Source organism: Triticum dicoccoides, chromosome 5A (genome assembly GCF_002162155.2).
Source record: "Triticum dicoccoides isolate Atlit2015 ecotype Zavitan chromosome 5A, WEW_v2.0, whole genome shotgun sequence".
Classification (NCBI taxonomy): domain Eukaryota; kingdom Viridiplantae; phylum Streptophyta; class Magnoliopsida; order Poales; family Poaceae; genus Triticum; species Triticum dicoccoides.
The window spans coordinates 629,851,175-629,871,038 of NC_041388.1; the positions used below are offsets into that span (position 1 = coordinate 629,851,175).

General features: G+C 47.3%; 1 pseudogene; it reads left to right on the plus strand.

Annotated features, from left to right (window-relative positions):
* Window positions 1-2,345: 2,345 nt before the first annotated feature.
* Window positions 2,346-19,864, plus strand: part of LOC119300230 — a 19,300-nt pseudogene continuing 1,781 nt past the window's right edge.

The window sequence follows — 19,864 nt, forward strand, 5'->3', positions numbered from 1 at the left end:
GCCACTAGTAATGACCACAGATGGCACACACTACCAATGGCGGGCATCAATATTTACCCTTCACTGGTATAATTCTATAAAATAGAAAAACGAAAGTGCCAGCCGGCGGCGCAGTAGCGGTGGTCCACCCAACGCACGCTGGATCCACCGCCGCACACACGTCTATTGGTTTCGCCGCCACGAGCCAACTAGATCTGTCATTGCGAGCGTTGCGCCCGCTAGATCCACCACCCCGCCGGATCCCCCGCCGTGCCCGCTGGATCCACCATGCTTGTTCAACGAGAGAGAGAGAGAGAGAGAGAGAGAGAGAGAGAGAGAGAGAGAGGGAGAGGGGGAGAGAGAGAGGAGAAGGGAAAGGATAACAGGGAGATAGGAGAAGGGATTGACGGTGACGATCTGTGCGTGCATGTTGGGTGTGGATGGTTCGATGATAGCCACCTGATCAATCCGTGGGATGTTGGATTGGCCAATTAGAATGTAAGTGGTACCAGTGGTGGGCCCTAGATTATGCCTGCCACTGCTATGTTTTTTTATATTTTTACCAATTATTGTGTAACACAATATATTACTTACTCTGAGAGTTTTCCACAATTGCCCCATAGTGCATAACAGAATCTAGTCATTAGTGATCCTTATTGGGTCGTGGCTCCGAGTCCTCGAGGTGGTGTATCTACTCATCTACTTCGTTAGTTCGCTAGTTGCTTTGTCTTGGCTTTGTGATGTGGTTCAATGGCATTGGCAGCATACCGGTGTCTACAATGTGGTCTCGGTTGAGTAGGTCTTTTGACGGCGTTGACGGCTTACCTATTCAGGCTCTAGGTGTCGTTTTCTTGAGGTTGTTGGTGTCGAGGAGTTCGGGTGGCTCCTGTTGCCAACCTTCCCTCTCATTTTGATCTTCTTTTCTTCTTATGTCATGTGCTCTGGCTCAGCTTGATGTGTGTATGTGAGGGGGTGGGGCTGATAATACCGGCCATTGCTCCACCCCTGCATTCTGTCAGGTGGGAAGTTTCTGCCCCCCCCCCCCACACACACACACACCCACACACCTAAGATGTTAAAAAAAGTATATATGTGTGATTCTTGCTTAAGGTCTTGCTATTGGTAACAATGTCAACGCATGGAAAATGTTTCCACCACGTGAAATTGACATTAGGAGCAAAACAATAAGACATGAAGAGTAAAATACCATAGAAGTGGCTATGCCACATGTTGTGTGGTTGCCCCTTGTATCGATATGTTGCAACGCATTGCGCTATCAGTGCCATGGTTTTCTTTCAACTAACATCGTCGTCTAGAAACTCTATGATAAACATCTGATCCGGCCACCGCGGGAGCCGGAGGGGGGGGTGGCGTTGCCTCGCTCAGCAACGCCATTTCATGCAAGGAAGTGGCGGCTCTGAGGTTAGCGGTTGTGGTAGTTGGGGAGCCAGCCCACGCAAGGAAGAACAGAGGGTCCAGATGTTCACACGACAGCGTGCGAACGAAAAGCAATCGTTTTCATATTGCCATAATCATTTCCCAAATATACCATATATTTTTTCCTCATAAATGCGCAGCACTGGCACATTTTCGTATTCGATCGAGCGACGGGCAGCTGGCACATTTGAACGGAGACGAGGGAGTGGGTCGCCAACAATAGAAGGAAAGAAACCCGCAGCGTGACAACAAAAATGGAAAGGAATTTAGGTCGATCCCGAGCTAGCGCGAGCCCAAGCCTGCCCGGAGGAAATCGCCCTCGCTCCCGCCCAGCGGCCTCACCCCGACCGCTCTCCCTCTCTCTCGCCAGACCGCGGCCGCCTGTATTTATACCCTCACCCCATTCCAATCCTCACTTCTCTCCATTCCAATCCTCACTTCTCTCCATTCCAATCCTCACTTCTCTCTCTCGCTCGTCGCTCGCTTCCGAACCTGCGAGGCTAGCTAGCTGACGAGACGAGACGCCTCCTCCCCCGCTGACGCGCACGTTCTCTTCTCTCTTCGCCGGTGGCCGGAGGGACTAGCCGGCCGGCTCCTTCCTCGCCTGCCTGCCTGCCCCGGTAAGACATACATATGACCGCGTGCGTGCGGCGCGTGCTTGCTCGCCGTCTTTTGTCTCAGTTTGGTTGCTTCGCTCTGTAATTTGGTTTTGGTTTTGGGTAGAGAGATTTGGACGTTTCGCTGAGGATCTGGTTTCTGGTTTGCTTTGCCGATCGCGTCGGCGTGTACTCGTTTGACGCAACGCGGTTTCTCCAAATCTTTCCGGTGGGTTCTCAACTTTTGATCGTGGATCTTGCCTGCCTGGTGTGCGTACGTGTAGCCAGCCGGTCGGTGGATCCTTTTGCCGATGATCTTTGTGAGGCTCGACCATGGGCTTCGTCCGCGTCCTCTACCGGCCACCGGTGTTTTCTACCTTGTTCAGGTGCTCCCGACGCCACGCTTCCGTCTGGAATGATAGCCGAGACCATGGTGGGTGTAGATGGGATTCGTCCGCGTCCTGCTGAGGTTCTTCACACCCCGGTTTTACATGGACATGTGGTTCTCTACCTCCTTTACGTGCATGTGTGCTAGTCCTGACGACATACTTTTGTCCTAGCCTTGGATGGATCATGATCGCCAGCCAGTTCTAGGATCATGTTTATATCGTGTGTTTTTTCTTTTGGCCTGATCTTGCTTTGTTCTCTGGAGCCGTGTCACTGGCACCTCTCCCCATTTCCGTCCATCTGCCCTTTGCTTGCTTGGCCTACACATACGTTCCGATCACTCTCTGTACTTGCATCTCGTCACCCCTTTCATTTGGTTTGAATCTGGGTGACGGTACTTCTACGGCCTGATTTATAAATGGTGGGATCTCTGTTTGTATTTGTGTAGTATGAAACCAGATGAACTTGCTTATATGTCCAATTCATGGTTACATCTTTTTGTATTTGCATAGATCCATGTTTCCGCATCTAGAATTTTGATTAGGATGCTTCTCTGAAGGTCTATTCCATCGTTTTGTTGTGCAAGAGTTTCGACCTTGGTGGTGGATCTGTGGTCTGCCCTTGGTGGAGATGTAGATTGCACCACCGAGGTAACTGACGTCATCACTCCGTGGATGGTTGATGGATACTTCTTGGTTCTTGCAGATCTGTAGATCCTGCTTTCTTGTCTGGACCATGTGTGCCCAATTGCCAATAGCTAGGTTGCATCGGCGCCTCTCTCCATTTTTCTCCATCTGCTCTCAGTTGCTTTATTTCTTCTGATCCCTTTGTGTACTTGGCATTTCATCACCCCTTTTGGTTAGAACCCGGCTTACTGTGATTCTATTTTCGATTTATACATGGTGACGTCTCGTCACCTATTTGGTTTGAATCTGGGTGAAGCTTCTACGCTCGATTTATGGTGACATCGCTAGTTGTATTTGTGTAGTTTGAATTTGGGTGGACGTGCTTCTATTTGATTTATGGTGGCATCTAGTTATGTTTGCATAGATCTGTGTTTTCACATCTGAACTTCTAATTAGGATGTTTTTCTAATAGTCTAATTGTTATGTTGTGCAGGAGTCTTGGTTTCGGTGGTGGTGAATCGTGATCTGGACTTGCTGGAGATTTGTAGATTAAACCGGCCAGGTAAGTTATTTGCCCCCCTCCCCACCCCATAATTTTTGCGTTCACCATGACTAGCTCTGCCAAATATATCCTTGTTTGAAAATGTGTTAACAAATTGTTGCTTTGCAGTGTAACCGCTAAACTCTTGATTTTGTAATTTGATTGTTATATTTATCTAAACTTCTAATTGATACATCTACTTGATTCTAAACTTTACAGGGGAATTATGTCGAACTCTCCACATTCTGCTGGTACTGCTGGTATATGTGCTTACCTTGCTATTTTGGTTCCCAAATTTTAGATAAACTTATTCCTGGAAATGCTATAGTTTCCGCAGCATTGCACTTCTCCATGTTAGCAAATTAAACGGTCATAATATTATTATTTTTATAAGTTTGATGTGCGGTGTAGTATATGAAACTATGGATTGTGACACCATTGTTATTTATTGGTACATTTGAGACTTATGCATTTAACTGGTCATTCAACAATATATTTTACAAGGCCACTATGTGTAGTAAGCGAGCATAATCATATTGGGTCAATCAAAGAATGAGTAGTTAAACCGCCATTTTAATATTTTATGTATCGGATTCATCTGATGCATACATACTTGCACTGTATTCAGTTCTTTCAGCGTGTCCAGTATTTGTTGAAAAATGTGTCTAACATTTCTATCAAGAATGTGTCCAACATTTTTGTCGCTTTCATGAACAAAGAGGCGCCAAACAAAGCCTAAAAGAAGAAATGAGAATATAATTGAGGAGAGCAATGTTACCACCAATATTGTTTACGATGCCATTGGCTGCAAGAGACCAAAAAGAGAAGTTGCCCGTTCGAATTTCAGTGAGAAGGCATTTGACTTATCTGTTAGAAGGGAGAGAGCGAGGGATTGTTGCAGAATATGATGGTTTATTATTGAGCCTCGAGGGCGAGTATATATTGAGTACATGGCTTGCAGGGCAAGACGCCTCTCCTAGAGATAAGGTAGGAGACGGATTACAAATCCTAGACTACCAAACATATGTAACCCAAATATATCTCTAACATCCCCCCGCAGTCGTAGCGGTAGCGTGGCGAACAACAGGAGCGTCGCGGACGGTCAGACTGGAGAGAGTAGCAGCCGACGGGCTGACATCCCCCCGCACTCGTCGGCTTCCTCTACAGCCGATGATAGCCCTTTGTGCCGATGTCGATGTAGCCGAGAGCGCGGGTGGTGGAGCCGTGGTCGAGGTAGCCGTGCGAAGATTGCCGTGGTCGATGTCGAGTCGGGGTAGCCGGTGTCGAGGAAGTCGCCGTGGAGCCGCGGGCGCAAGGAGGCGCCGAGTCAGTCATGGGCGCAGTGGTGTCGAAGTAGTGGTGCGCCCGGAAGAAATGTTGTTGACGACGCGTCGCGGCGGGTTTGCCAAGCCCGGGGACACATCGTGGACGAAGGCACGCACCGGTGTTGCCAACACCGGGCATGCGTAGACGGACGAAGACGAAGTTGACGAAGCGCCGACCAGGCTTGCCAGGCCCGGGGACACATCGTGGATGAAGGCACGCATCGGTGTTGCCAGAACCGGGCATGCATAGACGAGGGACCTGCACGAGCTGTACGCCATGTCGGAGAAGTCGAAGGGGCCAGTAGAGAAGAACTCGACAACGACTGCGGCGTCCATCGGCGCGGGGCCGACGTCACCAACGGTGGTCGGAGTAGACGAAGTGGTCGGGGTAGATGACGGCGACGCTGGCGACGGGCTTGTGCTCGGACGAAGATGAAGGGGGTGGACGGGCGGCGGCGGCGGCTACGAGGTAGCGGCGGCGGCGGCGGTGCTCGAAGTAGGCGAACAACTCTGACAGCATAGCAAAGATCGGCGCGGACGATGGCGTTCCCGCGCCAAGGGAGACGGCGCGACGCATACCACGGGAGGTCGACGCGCGGTGACGGCGGAGTGGACGGCGGGTCACGGCGCTATGGCCCTAAGGGGCGACGCAGCGGCGGCAGGCGAGTCGGGGCGACGGCGGGAAGACCTCAGGGCGGCGGAGGGGACCGCGGGCCGCGACGCTACGGCCCGAAGGGACGACGCAACGGCGGTTCGCGAGTCGGTGCAACCGCGGGGACGGCCTCGGGCGGCGGCGGAGAACGCGTGCCACGCTCGAAACGGCCCGACGGGGCGACGCAGCGGCAGCGCGAGGGTCGGTGCAACCACCGAGACGGCCTGGAACGGACGTACTCGGGGCGGCGGTAGACCGCGGGCCACGGCACTACGACCCAAAGGGGCGACGCAGCGGCAGCACGCAGTCGATGCAGCCGCGGGAAGAACCACGCGGCGGCGGCGCTGCGGCCCCACGGGGCGACGCAGCGGCAGCCCGATGCTTGATCGGTGGATGGCGCGCTGAACTCGAGAATGATCTTCATGGGATCTACGGAGACGCGCGTAACCAACTGGCCAGATCGGTCGCGCAGCGTGGATGAAGTGGATCACGGGCGGTCGGGTGATCAGTCCAATCACCCGTGAGGGTGGTGTAGCTGGTCGGCGTGCATCACGCGGCCGTTGGTTTCCACTCCAGCCACGACTCCGCGACGCATCTACCGTTACGACTGTGGGGGGTGTCCGTCGGCTTGCCTTCGGATTCTTCTCCAGTCTCACCGTCTACATCGCTACCGTTGTGACTGCGGGGGGATGTTGAGTAACGTGATTGTATTAGGAAACATAGGTTAGACTAGGAAATATTCTGGCTTGCCTTGTACTCCAAGTAGATCATGTACTCCTATATATATGCCCACGAGGCTCAAGCAATACAACAACTATTCCACCAATCCTCCTCTCTCCCTTCTAACATTATCTAAAGAAGATTCAATTGTCACACCCAAGGAAATCAGAATTGAGGAGGAAACAGAGGCAGTTAGGTTGACAAGAACATGAATCAATTCTGTACTCCAGGCACACATGTTCAATCAATAGCTTGTCATGCAATTACGATCTTATGTCTTTTGCATTTTACATAGGATCTTGCATTCCCTCACAATTAAACCTTCCTCTTAACTTGCATAAAAATTTAAATTATTCCAGGTATAAGTTACGCCAACCAACGAAGCAGTATGCGCCATGGTGTGATACCACTGTCCTTAAAACAGCAAGACTGGTTGTTTGTGTCATTGCCATTTTAAAAGAACAAACTCGCGCTTCAAAAACTTTCTTTCACTGATGTTACCAAGAGAGTAGCAAAATTTGAGAGAGGGCACCATGCATTCATTTCAAAAGATGCAACACTTGTTGAAAGATATGTTGTGGTGCATGGACAGATAATCCTTCAACAGTTCGCAAATTATCCAGATGAGTACATTTGACGGTGCGCCTTCGTCACAGGCCTTTTCAAGAAGATGGAAGAAAGAGGTCACACGAAGCTAGCAATGAAGAAGAAATCTCAAGGGAAGACAGGAGGGAATCTAAACCCAAGTGCAAAAATGTCCCCAATATCAAAACGAAATCTTATGTGTGCGACAACCACAAAGTTGGTCGGCGGGATATGGGGTGATTACCCTGCAACCCATTTCCCAAAGGATTCAAAGGAGGGGGTGAGAATGATGAGCAAAAGGTATTTGAGGAGGAACAGGAAGAAAATGAAGAAGATGATGCTGAAGGGGAGGTTGAAGTTGGCGAGGAACATGTTTCATGGACCTTGCCACCAACAAGGTCTAGAGTGACATCATTAGATGTTTGAGAAGAAATAAAATGGGAAGGTCAAATGGTTGGAAAAACACCCGATGGAGAAGCTCTGTACAGAAGTGTTAGAGTTGGAGATCTAAGTATTGTTGTTGGTGGGGCGGTCACATTGGAAGGTGATTCAGGAGAAGCCATTATGTGTTTTGTTGAGTATATGTATGAGACACATGATGGCACACAAATGATTCATGGAAGAGTTCTGCAAAATGGTTCGCACACTATCCTCGGCAAAGCCGGAAACGAAAGAGAGTTGTTCTTTACGAATGACTGTTTAGTGTTTACAATTCAAAGTAGGTGACATGAGAGGATCAGTTACCGTCAACTTCCGGCTAATTCCCTGGGGTTACAACTGCAGAAAAGACCAGTTAGAAGCTATTATGGTGGAGAAGGCCAATGCAGAGGATAGGAAGAAGAAAGGTTTGCCGGTGGGGTATATCCACAAAAGCCTATACTGTCCTGAGAAAGGTGCCTTTTTCTCCCTCCCTCGTGAGAAAATGGGTAATGGAACTGGCACTTGTAGTTCCTGTGAGGAGTGGGTAGCGGTTGGTGATGAATTAAAAATACTGTTAGAGACCAACTTTGTCCTCAAGAATGTCACATACAATGTTCATGACTTCCTGTATATCAGGCCCGAGTTTTTCCCTCGAGTCGAAGGCCGTGGGACCTACGGGCTGGAAGAAATGTGGGCCTGAAGCCCTATGTGGTATGTCGTTTGCCGAGTGTCAATGGTACTTCAAGGTCTCATAACGCTAATCTGAAATCAACAAAAGTTGGTGTAAGAAGGATATACAGGCCTGATGATATTTCACCGGATAAAGCTTACACTTCAGATATCAGAGAGGTTTGGCACTCTGCCTTATGTTTACCACATTTTTTATGTGCATCATTACCATCATAATGTGCCTGTGATTCCACCTAACTTTATGGTTTTTACACTTGGACTTTTATCTAGTTTTCTTTGTTGTTTGATCCAGGTGTGTACTACAATGAAGATATAGTTAGTGTGCATGTTGGGATGATAGAGGGAAAATGTGAGGTTACAGCAAAGGATGACCTTCCAAATTCAAATCTTCCAGTAGTAGTTGAGCACGCCTTTTACTGTGAACATTTATATGATCCTGGCACTGGAGCTCTCAAGCAGGTCAGAATGATATTGCCAAATTTAATTTTGTGTTCATCTCATCTTGTTGACAAACTTCTTCATATATTTGATTGAGTTTGCCTTGTCTATGAACCAGCTACCGACCAATGTTAAGCTCACCCTGGCAAGGAAGGCGCCTGCTTCGAGAAAGAATAAAGGGAAGCAGATTTGTGACGATGAGCAAGCCGGTTCGGATAAACACAAGGATGAAACACCAGAGAACTGTCTTGCAACCCTTGATATTTTTGCTGGCTGTGGAGGTTTGTCTGAAGGGCTGCACCTAGCTGGTAATGTGTTTTCCATTTGCATGTTCTTCATAAGATGCTTGTGCATTTTCGTAGACAGAGCACCTTGGCCACCACATACCTTCTGATCATTCAACTATACAGGCGCTTCACGTACAAAATGGGCAATCGAATATGAAGAACCTGCTGGGCAAGCATTTCTTCAAAATCATCCTGAAGCAGCAGTGTTTGTGGAGAACTGCAATGTAATTCTGAAGTATGCAAAACCCATTTCCCCCTTTGGATGCACTAAACCCATTACTTATTTCTGACTACTCTCATATTCAGGGCGATAATGGATAAGTGTGGCGATGTTGATGACTGCCTCTCCACTTCCGAGGCTTCTGCGAGAGCAGCAAAACTTCCAGATGAGAAGGTTAAGAATCTCCCTATGCCCGGTGAAGTAGAATTCATCAATGGTGGTCCTCCATGCCAGGTCAGATGCCTCACCTATACACCAGATGAATGCTCCATGTTTTGTCAATCCTCTGCGTTGTTGCTTGACGCTCTTTGTGCATCTTTTCTCAGGGGTTCTCCTGGATGAACAGATTCAAGCAGAGCCCATGGAGCAAGGTTCAGTGCGAGATGATTCTGGCATTCCTGTCCTTCGCAGAGTATTTCCGGCCAAGGTTCTTCCTTTTGGAAAACGTCAGGAACTTTGTTTCATTTAAGATGGGCCAGACCTTCAGACTGACACTAGCATCGCTCCAGGAGGTGGGGTACCAGGTCCTTGACGCTTGCTCTTCTCTATTTGTGCTATGGTCTTCCTTAACTTCCATATGTTTTCAACTTGTCTGCATGTTCCTAGGTTCGATTCTGCATTCTAGAGGCAGGTGCCTATGGCGTCGCGCAGTCCAGGAAAAGGGCGTTCATCTAGGCCACCGCGCCTGGGAGACTCTTCCTGACTGGCCTGAACCAATGCATGTCTTCGCTAGCCCTGAGCTGAAAATAAACCTGCCAGGAGGTAAATACTATGCTGCTGCCAGGAGCACAGCTGGAGGAGCTCCTTTCCGCTCTATAACAGTCAGGGATACAATCGGCGATCTACCACCGGTGGTGAATGGCGCCAGCAACCCAACAATAGAGGTGCGTACAATCTGAATTTCTTGTGTCAGTCAATGCTCTTGATCAGTACAAGCTGAATTTTCTTTCTCCCTTGTGTGCTGTAGTACGGAGGCGAGCCCATCTCTTGGTTCCATAAGAAGATTCGAGGCGATACGCTTTCGCTGAGTGACCACATATCCAAAAAGATGAACGAGGTGAATCTCATTAGGTGCAAGCACATCCCAAAGCGCCCTGGCTGTGATTGGCATGACCTGCCAGATGAGAAGGTAGCATTCAGTTTCAGCCATCTTATTCACATTCTCTGCTGCTCTCTACATTCTTGGTAAGCAACCATGTGATGTACTAGCAGCTAATTTTCATCATGTGAATACTACAGGTGAAGCTATCCACAGGGAAAACGGTGGATCTGATCCCTAAGTACTTGCTCAACACAGCCAAGAGGAACAATCAGTGGAAAGGCCTGTATGGGAGGCTGGACTGGGAGGGCAACTTCCCCACATCAGTGACATATCCCCAGCCAATGGGCAGGGTCGGCATGTGCTTCCACCCTGATCAGGACAGGATCATCACTGTTCGTGAATGTGCGCGATCCCAGGTAAGCAAGTACTCTTGCAGATATCCCTATCAACACTCTCGAAATTGCTACTGCATAGTGGGTAGTATATGCAGTAATGCATCCACTTGTGCCTCGGCAACTACACTTGGCTAGTTGACAGTAGATTTTGTTCCCACCAATGCTACTAGAGTAGATTGAGCTATTTTATCAGAATCAGATCATAGTTCTGTGCATGTGCAAGAGCAATTGCCTCGTTTCCCGTCTGGCTTAACCTCCAGGGCAGGCACAGGCAAATCAGAATCCAATGCACGTTGCCATGAATCGGATCTGCTGCCATCTTGTTGAAGACTCTGATCTGATCCCACAACATGACATGAATGCAGGGCTTCCCTGATGGCTACCATTTCGTTGGCAACATCCGGAGCAAGCACAGGCAGATCGGGAATGCGGTACCACCTCCCCTTGCATACGCGCTAGGGAGGAAGCTTCTACCCGAAACACCCCACCCCAAAGCGAAATAAGTTAAGCCCAAGCCCATAACTCAAAACGACTTATTTAAATATTTTATGGCTTATTTTGACAATAAGTTCTGAAAAGGCTTAATAGAACTGACCCTTAACCTGCAATTCAATTGTGTGTGCAATGATGAATCACTCCGGCGTGCTATAGTGTACATTTAGGCATCATCATACATGGCATAACCTAATACATGTGCATTCCATTGAAGAATCTGTAATATGCAATGTTTATGGTAGTTCATACGTTGCACATGATGTTTAAATGCCCCTAAAATCTGGTCAGTCAAGTGATGGTCTTTAAGCCTCCTTCTTTGCTTTTTTCTTGATATGTAAGATTTGTTCACATATTTGTTCAATTGCTTGTTTGTATCAGCCAGCCATACTAGGACTGTTTGCTTTGATTACTTCTTATTCTTGACCTAACACTCTAACAGAGCTTGTCAATGATTTAAACACTAGGGGTTGATGTAGTGGGGGCTTGTCTAAGTCATAGGTGACATAAAGATTTGGTTGTACACTAAAGTAGGCTCTCCAAGAGTACCTGAAGATCCAGTTCAAAAGTATGCCTAGTTTTTACAAAGTACACACATAGTAAATGCTCATTTCATTGTGTGCAAGAGATGTGGCATGTTTCATTATGTGGTCTTGTTTTGTTATAATCTCATCCTTTTGTGTTGTTCACAAACTGGAAAGCATGCATATTTATCTTCCAAGGAGACGAGTAACTAGTTTGTGTCACCTTGCAGAGGGGGTGCAATGAAGATAAGATTGAGGATTTTAAAGTAAAATATGTTAGGAAGGAGCCTTGCAAGAGAAGGAGGAGCATCGCTGAGCCTATTCAACCAGTTAAGGTAAGTCATTGTATCCAACTCAACAGTTCAATTGTTTGTTTCTTTCGGGTATAGTTAAATTGCTCTTTTCAATTGCTTTATTTGTCCTAATGAGATGCCCAAACAATAATGTCTGATGTTGGGTACTTGTATAACTATTAGTTGACATAATTAAAGGCCTTACAATTTAATTACCCTGGCAAAGTGTGCCAAAAGCTTTGAAGTCTATTAACCAACTATTACTGCATGAGGCTCAATATCTAGTTTATACTAGGCTAATGATTGCAAAGTTTTGCTTGCTGTAGTAGGTTTGTATGAATCCCTCTGTTGTTCATTATGCTTTCTAAGACTTTAATTGACCTACAGAATGGCCAACTGCTTGCTTACTTATACGCAACGTGATGTCTAAATTTGTAACATGTCTGTGTTTTGGATTTGGCCCCAATATCATGCTCCTCTGGTGAGCTAGAGATTTCTGTATGCGGGCTGCATAGACTACCATTTTTATAATTTTTAAAATATCACCTGCTTATGCTTTATGACGTGTAACATTATTGTTAGTCTTGTTTTGCCATGTAGAAAATAGTCTGTCTTGCTTGCTTCAGTGTTGTAACTATATTTTTGCCCTAGTCATGTGTACTTACAGAAACATTTTAGGATGAAGTGACATCAACACAAAGATCTGTGAGCAGTGCGGCATGGTCGTTACCAAATGATTATGGTTTGGAATTGGAATGTACTGATGTTCTTGAGCATCAACTAGAGGTGGCAAGACAACATGTACATGATTCTCAACGTGCAATCAACAAGTTGAGACTGCACTTGCAGGTATTAGATGCCGGAGTCAAAAAAAGGAAACGAGACACTGAGGTAACCATGAAGGAATTGGAGATTTTGTAGACTGAAATTTGTGCTATCTGAATCCGGCCAATCCTATTTTCTAAAGATATTATAGTTCAAATGGTAAGTTCTGTTGATGCGTGTCCATGATGTATGAGCTTTATTTGTTCAGTGTATGTAATTTGCTATTTGTGTACGCTTTATTATCACTGGTGCCAAACTATAATGCCCAAAGGGTATATTCGGCTGTAATTTCTCTATTGTATAGTGTAGGATTATTCTACGTTTCTATGCCTTAGTATTTTTATTGTATAGTGTATGTTTTTTAGAGGTGATAGTATAGAGTAGGATAATTCTTTGAATATGCTATATCGTTGAAACGGGGGCCAACACGCCCGAACATTTCCTGGACACCATATAAATGAAAAAACATGTGTAGTCAAAGTGGGTCTTAATTGGGCTGGTCAAAATAATATTTAGTGGATCACAAATGATGTGGCCCATCGTAACAACGGCTCTTAGCAGGCCATTAACAGGCCAAAAGCTCGATAGGGTCGTATAAATGGAAATGGCATGCGGGCCTCTAGCAGGCCGAAATAAATGTCAATTGTGTCTCGGCCCTTTTACTTTACGGGCCGGTAAGAGGCCGAAAGGGTTATGGGCTAGAGGAGGCCCAATTTGCAAACTATGCTTTTGACAGGCCGAAAATCGTGTTGGGCTGAAATTTTGCCCTGCGGAACATGGGCCCCTAATGGACCCAATGTCAAAGGCCCAACTATTGTGCAGGCCATTAACAGGCTGAAAGACAAAATGGGCTAGCAATTGGCCCATTTACCGAATGGGCTGAGGACAGGCCTAAAGTCACAACGGGCTTGAATTGGCCCAACTGCAGAATGGGTCGGGAAAAGGCCGAAAGACGTTTCGGGCCGTTAACGGGCTGGAACTGACGATGGGCTGCTAACAGGCCGAAAGAATCTCGGGTCGTAATTGGGCCCAAAGACGTAGCAGGTCGTTAACGGGTTGAAACTGATGATGGGCTGGAAATTGTCAAATCTATAATGGTCCTTTGATGGGCCGATTCTGTGTAATTTGTATGGGTCGTACTTATGAATGGGCCTGACTCAAGTAGGCCGCTAATGGGTCGGCCCGCTTATTTTGACAGGCCCAGCCTTTTAACCTGAATGAGCCACTATTGGGCCGAGACATGTGTCGACGTACCATAGGCGTGTTCCGTCCATTCGCTGGATGACAACTGTCCGAATGCCGGGCTGACACATGGATCTGCCGGCGAATGAGAATTTTACACGTGGAAAATCCCCATTGGTCTAGGTTGTTCACGGGTTATCGGATCCAAATCGGAACCTAATAGGTTAGCGACGACCCGTTACGGTGGATGCCACGTGTCGGTTACCCTTAACAAAAGCACTTTTATGACGTGCGATTTATCATCATGGAAGTGGACACTTCTGTGATAATAATTTTGGTAATGTCATGGAACACTTCTACAATAGCACAGGTATGACTATCTTGATTATGTCATAAAATCGTCGTGGATGTATATGCATGACAAAAAACGTGACCTACTGTGACAAACACGTATCATCACATAAGTGTATTTTTTTGTAGTGTGATGTAAGATCTGACGGACCTATATAGCATCGAATGCGACTTATAGCAAGACTGATGAATATAAGGACGATGACAATGCATAACAATTGTCTTACATAATTAGGAAGATAATTAAAAAATCCACATGTGGCTATGCCCGAAATGCACAAGGGAAAAAGAAGAAGGAAGACGCATACAACGATTTGGCTCGCTGATCTCTACTTTCTTGATGCACTGCAGGTCACGGAGACTAGTTCTTGCGGCAAGCAGCGGTGATCTCTTTCATCAGTTTCATGTCTTTACCACGGTGCTTGGCAGCATCCACGGATTCCTACACCAGCCTTTCGCACTCAATGCGGAGCATGGCATTCTCGTCCATAAGTTTCTTAACGGTGATGCCCGTCCTCTTCAACAAGGCAGCGGTCTCCTCCGCCTGCTGCGCCCTTCCGGCCCGGAGCTTCGCATTGCCCCCCCCCCCTGTAGTTGTCGGATGACGCCGACAACCTATTCAAACGAGGCTTTCATGTCGTCCTACACCCCCGCCCAGCCGAAGATCTGATCCATCTAGCTATGGACGATCACATGCATGCGCCTGTAAGAGTCGTCGCCGCCCGCGAGACATTTTCCCAGGCCGCCGCGGCGCGGCGGGACATCTCTGTTGCATTCGCGGTGCGGCGGGACATCTCTTCTGCTTTCGTGGCGCAGCCGGACCAGATTGCTGCATCGACGGCGCAGCGGGACCTCCATGCTGCTTTGGTGGCGCGACGGGGCCTTTGTGCTTCTACGGCCGCGCGGTGGGACATGTCGGCTACTTTCGCGACGAGGCGGGACATCTTTCATGCTTCCGCTTCCATGCTCGCCTCTCCCTGGTGACAATCTCTCGACCCAGAACTCATGCTGGCCATGGCAGGCGCAAGGGGATGATGATGAATGACTTGTTTGTTTTTGTGGATAAGGAGTTGAGGAGGAATGTGCAGTCATCTTGGAGTACTAGTATTTATAACCGAGTACTAATACGTTCCTAAGTGGGAAACCGTTTAGGTTTTGATCGGTGTGAACAGGTTTCCAATTAAATATAGTGTGGTAGTAATTTGGAATGTGACGGGACGCGGGCTCAAAATTTATTGACGGTTCTAAGTGCGGTAGTATTCCCGGAAGGCGTAACATGGGCACGTTTTCTCGGTCGCGTACGTGGCGTTTGGACCATAGGGTGCATCGCAATAGGCAACGTCAGCACATGTCTTGTTCCAACAACCGTGCGCGCTCGTTATTATCATCGTGCATGCTTCTTTTAAATAGAATGGGTGCCCATCTAGCGCACACATGTTGATCTGTCTAACTGTTTTTGTTTGTTGTGGCTAATCGCAAACGGTTCATCCGTGTGAAGTGTATGCCATCAATTGCAGACACTTTGATCTGGCTGGCCGTTTTTGTTTTGTTGCCTAATCGCAAACAATTAATACTTCTGAAGTGCATGCCCTCAGTCGCACACACCTTTATCTAGCTGCCCGTTTCTGTTGTTACTCCTTATCACAAACAGTTCATCCGAATGAACTGTATGTTGTATATCGCACACACCTTCATCTGGCTGCCCGTTTTTCTTTGTTCCTCCTCATCGCAAACAGATAATTGAACTGAACTGTATGCCCTACATCGCACACGCAATTAAAATCTGAACCGTGTTTGATGCATCTGTCATCATAAATGTTTGCGATTATTGCATCGCACACAGTTTCGTCGAAGGGTCTCTGATCGTAGTGTCGCATTAGCAGCATCCTGCGGTAGTGAAGGATCCAAATCAGTCTCTTACGGAATAGCGCATAAACTAGGGTTTAAGCTTCTATCACTCTAGCAACCCTTCATCTAATAACTACTACACAATGCATTCTGTTAGGCCCAAAGATGGTGAGGTGTCATGTAGTAGACGTTCACATAACACCACTAAGGGAACCACAAAATACTCCCTCGGTCTCAAAATAAGTTAGTTCAAAGTTGTACTAAAGCTAAGACACTTATTTTGGGGCATAGGGATTACATATCATCAAAATATCGAACAAATATCAAATTCACATGATTACTTGCAACATATCTTCTCCCGTGTCCTCAAGAACAAGGGCAACTACTCACAAATAATATCCATGCTCAAGATCAGAGGGATATTAAATAGCATAATGAATCTGAACATATAATCTTCCACCAAATAAACCATATAGCATCAACTACAAGATGCAATCAACACTAGTCACCCACATGTACCAATCTGAGGTTCCGGTATAAAGATTGAACACGAGAGATGAAGTAGGGTTTCAGATGAGATGGTGTTGTTGAAGATGTTGATGAATATTGGCCTCCCAAAGATGAGAGGGTTGTTGGTGATGACGATGGCTTCAATTTCCCCCTCCGGGAGGGAAGTTCCCTTGGCGAAATCGCTCCGCCGGAGGACAAAAGTGCTCCTGCCCTAGTTCTGCCTCGATAAAGGCGCTCCGTCCCAAAAGTCATCTTCTTATTTTTTTCTAGGTCAAAAGACCTTATATACCATAAGATGGGCATCGAAGGTGGGCCAGGGTGCCCACTACCCACTAGAGCGTGCCTGGAGGGTCTGGAGCGCCCTGGTGTCTTGTGGCCACCTGGCTGCCCCCCTCTGGTAGTTCTTCTCTCCAATATTTATTATATATTCCAAAATAATTCTCCATAAAATTTCAGCTCATTTGGAGATGTGCAGAATAGGTATCTCTGACATAGCTTTTTCAGGTCCAGAATTTCAACTGCCGGTATTCTCCCTCTTTGTGTAAACCTTGCATATTGTGAGAGAAAAGGCATTAGAATTACTCCATAAAGTGTTATAAAGCATAAAGACATTATAAATAACAGTAGGAAAACATGATGCAAAATGGACGTATCAAGGCCCGATGAAATTTCATTAGAGAAAGCATACTTTTCAGACATCAGAGAGGTTTGTCACTTTGCCATATGTTTAATACATTTGTTCATCTTTATCGATGCCATCATACACCTTTGATTCCTCATTTTGTGTTTTATAAATTTTGTCTTTAATCTTAATTTTCTTTTTTTTGTTCCAATCCCGGTATACTACATTGAAGATATAGTGAGTATGCATGTTGCGATAATAGAGGAAATTGTGAGGTTACAACAAAGGATGACCTTCCTAATTCAAATCTTGGCATCGTCGTGCACCATCGTGCCGGTTTAACCATTTTGCACGACTAGGAGAGCACACAATCCAGCGATGCATTCGCACCCAAGGAAACCCTCCACCACGCCCAACTTCGACGAGCCCCGGCCATCAACTGCGTCGTCCCCAAGGGTAACCGCTGCCACTAGGAGCTCCACCGCGTCAAGCTGGTCACCGCCATCTACTCCAGTGTCTTCAGAGACCACTATAGCATAGCTTTCGTCTATTCCCGAGCCACACTTCCGCGGGAATGGCTACCAGTGGCGTGCACCAAAAGCCCAGCAGTGTCGGGCAAGGCTCTTAGGGCCACCCCCACCACTAACATGGCATTCCAGTGGTAAAGACCTAGCAGTGGCGAATATTACCTAGCGCCCACCACTAGTAATGACCACTGATGGCATACACTACCAATGGCGGGCGTAAATATTTACCCTTCACTGGTATAATTCTATAAAATAAAAAATAGATGTGCCAGCCGGCGGCGCAGCAGCGGTGGTCCACCCCACGCGCGTTGGATGCACCGCCGCACACACGTACGTCTGCTGGTTTCGCCGCCACAAGCCGACTAGATCCGTCATTGTGAGCGTTGCGCCCGCTAGATCCACCACCCCGCCGGATCCCCCGACATGGCCGCTAGATCCACCATGCTTGTTCAATGACGAGAGAGAGAGAGAGGGAGAGAGAGAGAGGGAGGGAGAGAGAGGGAGAGAGAGAGAGAGAGAGAGGGGGGGGGAGGGAGGGAGAGAGAGAGGAGAAGGGAAAGGATAACGGGGATATAGGAGAAGGGATTGACGGTGACAATCTGTGTGTGCATGTTGGGTGTGGATGGTTGGATGATAGCCACCTTATCAATCCGTGGGATATTGGATTGGCCAATTAGAACGCAAGCGGTACCAGTGGTGGGCCCTAGATTATGCCCGCCACTGCTATGTTTTTTTCTATTTTTGCAATTATTGTGTAACACAATATATTACTTACTATGAGACTTTTCCACAATTGCCCCATAGTGCATAACAGAATCTAGTCGTTAGTGATCCTTATTGGGTCATGGCTCCGAGTCGTCGAGGTGGTGTATCTACTCGTCTACTTCGTGAGTTCACTAGTTGCTTCATCTTGGCTTTGTGATGCGGTTCAACGACGTTGGCAACATACCGATGTCTGCAATGTGGTCTCGGTTGAGTAGGTCTTTTGACGGCGTTGACTGCTTACCTATTCAGGCTCTAGGTGTCGTTTTCTTGAGGTTGTTGGTGTCGAGGATTTCGGGTGGCTCCTGTTGCCAACCTTCCCTCTCATTTTGATCTTCTTTTCTTCTTATGTCATGTGCTCTGGCTCAGCTTGATGTGTGTATGTGAGAGGTGGGGCTGATAATACCGGCCATTGCTCCACCCCTGCATTATGCAACTTATCTTGCCAAATTACATTTGTCGGTAATAAATGTTCAGGTGGGAAGTTTCTGCACCCCCCCCCCAAGACACACACACACCTAAGATGTTTAAAAAAGTATATATGTATGATTCTTGCTTACGGTCTGGCGTGTATTCATCATTGGTAACAATGGCATCGCATGGAAAATGTTTCCACCACGTGAAATTGACATTTGGAGCAAAACAATAAGACATGGAAGAGTAAAATACCATAGAAGTGGCTATGCCACATGTTGTGTGGTTGCCCTTGTATTGATATGTTGCAACGCATTGCGCTATCAGTGTCATGGTTTTCTTCCAACTAACTTCGTCGTCTAGAAACTCTATGAAGTTCCAAATCCAAACCTTAGTTTTCAGTCTACATGACTTGTGAATTTTTAGTTCAAGTTAACAGACACGGCTTTCAAGCTATGAGTACCATGTGGATGTGGCAAAAAAATTGGCTCCATGGATATTATCTTTAGCAAAATGATAAACACCTGATCCGGCCACCGCGGGACGGGAAGGAAGGGGGGGGAGTTGCCTCGCTCAGCAACGCGGAAGGGCCATTTCATGCCAGGAAGTGGCGGCTCTGAGGTTGGCGGTTGTGGTAGTTGGGGAGCCAGCCGACGCAAGGAAGAAGAGAGGGTCCAGATGTTCACACGACAGCGCGTGAACAAAAAGCAATCGTTTTCGTATTGCCATAATCATTTCCCAAATATACCATAGGGTTTTTTCCTCGTAAATGCGCAGCACTGGCACATTTTCGTATTCGATCGAGCAACGGGCAGCTGGCACATTTGAACGGAGACGAGGGAGTGGGTCGCCAACAATAGAAGGAAAGAAACCCGCAGCGTGACAACAAAAAGGGAAAGGAGTTTAGGTCGATCCCGAGCTAGCGCGAGCCCAAGCCTACCCGGAGGAAATCGCCCTCGCTCCCGCCCCGAAAATCCAGAGTCCAAACCCGCGCCATCTTTCCACTTCTCTCTCTAGCCAGACCGCGGCCGCCTGTATTTATACCCCCACCCCGCCTCCATTCCAATCCTCACTTCTCTCTCTCTCTCTCTCTCTCTCTCTCTCTCTCTCTCTCTCTCGTCGCTCGCTTCGGAACCTGCGAGGCTAGCTAGCTGACGAGACGAGACGCCTCCTC